This window comes from Prionailurus viverrinus, chromosome X (genome assembly GCF_022837055.1).
Source record: "Prionailurus viverrinus isolate Anna chromosome X, UM_Priviv_1.0, whole genome shotgun sequence".
Taxonomy (NCBI): domain Eukaryota; kingdom Metazoa; phylum Chordata; class Mammalia; order Carnivora; family Felidae; genus Prionailurus; species Prionailurus viverrinus.
Window position 1 is genome coordinate 26,863,873 of NC_062579.1, and position 2,899 is coordinate 26,866,771.

At 37.8% G+C, this 2,899-nt stretch overlaps 1 pseudogene; it reads left to right on the plus strand.

The window, feature by feature from the left end:
• The first annotated feature begins 1,340 nt into the window (after positions 1-1,340).
• Positions 1,341-2,578, plus strand: LOC125157476 (RNA-binding motif protein, X chromosome-like; annotated as a pseudogene).
• Positions 2,579-2,899: the final 321 nt, after the last annotated feature.

Below are 2,899 nucleotides of genomic sequence, written 5' to 3' on the forward strand. Positions count from 1 at the left end.
CTCACTTTAGAAGTCACTCACCGTCGGACACCTCTTCAATATGGGAGGAAGCTATAAAGGGGCATACATATCCAAAATGTGAAGTACTGGGGGCCATCTTGGAAGATGGTTATTACAGTACGTGTCATATACTATATTTATTTTTGTAATGTTTATTCATTTTTGAGAGGGAGAGAGAGAGAGAGAGAGAGAGAGAGAGGCAGAGAGAGAGGGAGACAGAGAATCCCAAGTAGTCTCCAGGCTCCGAGCTGTCAGCACATCAGAGCCTGATGTGGGGCTTGAACTCGGTGAACCATGAGATCATGACCTAGGCCCAAGTCAGACACTTAACCAACTGAGCCACCCAGGCGCCCCCATATATTATATAATAAAAAGAAAGAAAGAAATATATCTTTCCTGAGCAACATATGGAAGACCAATTAATCTCCCTAATTATTCTCAGAATACCATGAAAGAATGTAATTTATATAATTCTTTATAAATCCATAACCTCACCCATAAGAAAAAATGCCACAGAGCTTATATGCAATATTTATTCAAAGACTAACTTTCACAAAATAAATTTACTTGAAATTGTTGATTGCCTTGATAAAATAGGAGAAGCCTGATATCTTTACATGGCCATATGTTGGCATAATGTGACAGACCATTTTCATTTTCAGTATTTTGTTTAAAGTTTGAACATATTTTTTCTGCATAAAAATAAATAATTTTTGAGGAGTATATTGGTCATTCCATCTATAATCTACATCTATACATTGTAGTACATATGAGAAAATGATAGTATTACATTAAGTAAATTATATGTAGACTCTAATAAATTTAACTTCTAAAGGAATATTGCCATTAAAAATATGCTTAATTATTGTATGTCAAGAGTATATGTTTAACTTCTTTCCATATTTATTTCAAAAACAGTAAAATTAATGTTATTTCTCCTTTAAAACATGGGTACAAATATTAAGAGTTAAAAGTTAATGGAATTTTGCATACCCATATATATCCTGTTGATCAGATAAGCTATACTGAAACTATGAAGTTGGGTATTGTATTTAAAGCCTACATGTTGTTTTCTCCTGTGTTATAACAGAAGAAATTTTCTATGCTGTTATAGGAGAATTTTAATCTTTTACTTGGAAAATTACAACACTAGTACACAAGTCAAGTCTTAACACATTTAACATTTGCTTATTGAAAGCAATGTCATAAAGTCAAATAGGTAGCCAATTAATTTATTGAATTAAAATTTGATATGAGGTTCACCCTTGTTATGCAGTAGTGCTAGCAGCTTCCCTCTAATGTTCTTAGAACCAGCATCCCTCCTTAGTGCTGAGCTGCTGAAAAGTCCCTGCCTGCAAGCTTGTAAGAGCTTGAAATCATCATCTCCCCTCCAACTCTCACCAGGGGAAAAAATGGTTGAAGCAGGTGGCCCAGGAAAACTTCTCATTGGTGATCTTAATACAGAAACAAACGAGAAAGCCCTTGAAGCATTGTTTGATAAATGTGGATGAATAGTGGAAGTTCTAGTGGTGAAAGATGGTGAAACCAACAAATCAAGAGGATTCGCTTTTGTCACATTTGAAAGCCCAGCAGGTGTTAAGGATACAGCCAGAGACATGAATGGAAAGTCCTTAGATTTGGAAAAGCCATCAAGGTAGAAGAAGCAACTAAACCATCATTTGAAAGTGGTAGATGTGGACCACCTCCACCTCCAAGAAGCAGAGGCCCTTCAAGAGGTCTTAGAGGTGGAAGAGGAGGAAGTGGAAGAACCAAGGGACCTCCTTCACGTTGAAGGCACATGGATGATGGTGGCTATTCCATGAATTTTAACCTAAGTTCTTCCAGGGGACCACTTCCAGTAAAAAGGATCACCACCACGAAGTAGCTGTCCTACTCATAAAGATATTCCCCTTTCAGACCAGTTTGCAGCAGCAGTGCAGTGGAAAGAAGAGCTCCTGTGCAATGTGGAAGAGATAGTTATGAAGGCCCATCTTGAAGTGAACCCCTGCCCTCTTGTAGAGGTGTTTGTTTGTCCCCAAGGGATGATGGGTATTATACTAAAGGCAGCTATTCAACCAGAGATTACCCAAATTCTTGTGATACAAGGGATTATGCATCACCACCAAGAGATTTTACCTACTGTGATTATCATCATTCCAGTTCACATGATAACTACCCATCAAGAGGCTATAGTGATAGAGATGGCTATGGTCCTGATCCTAACTATTCAGATCTTCCGAGTGGAGCTTCCTACAGAGATTCATATGAAAGTTATGGTAACTCACATAGTGCTCCACCTACACGAGGGCCCCTGCCATCTTATGGTGGAAGTAGTCGCTATGATTACAGCAGCTCACATAATGGATATGGTGGAAGTCAAGACAGTTACTCAAGCAGCTGAAGTGATCTCTACTCAAATGATACAGTTGGCAGACAAGAAAGAGAGCTTTCCCTTTCTATAGAAAGGAGGTATCCCCTTCCATGTGATTCCTACAGCACTTAAAGCTGCAGAGCATCTAGTAGTGGTAACTGTGGAGGAAGCCAGTCTGATAGAGGGGGAAGAAGAAGCAGATATTAAAAACAAACAAAACCTTGGACCAAAATCCCCGTTAAAAGAAACAAACAAAAAAGTGGGACCTTTTCTGCCATAAATACCCAAGGACTACTAAAAGGAAAAAATGTGTCACCTTTTTAAAATTTCCTGTTAAGTTCCCTTACCATAATTTTTATGTTCTTGTGAGGGAAATAAAAGTAAAACCTGTTTAATCCTATTGGACTTTATGGCATTACTTTCAACAAGCAAATGTTAAATGTGTTAACACTTGATTTGTATACTAGTGTTGTAGTTTTCCAAGTAAAAGTGTCCCAAAAGACCACTTGCTATATCTGATTTTTCCCA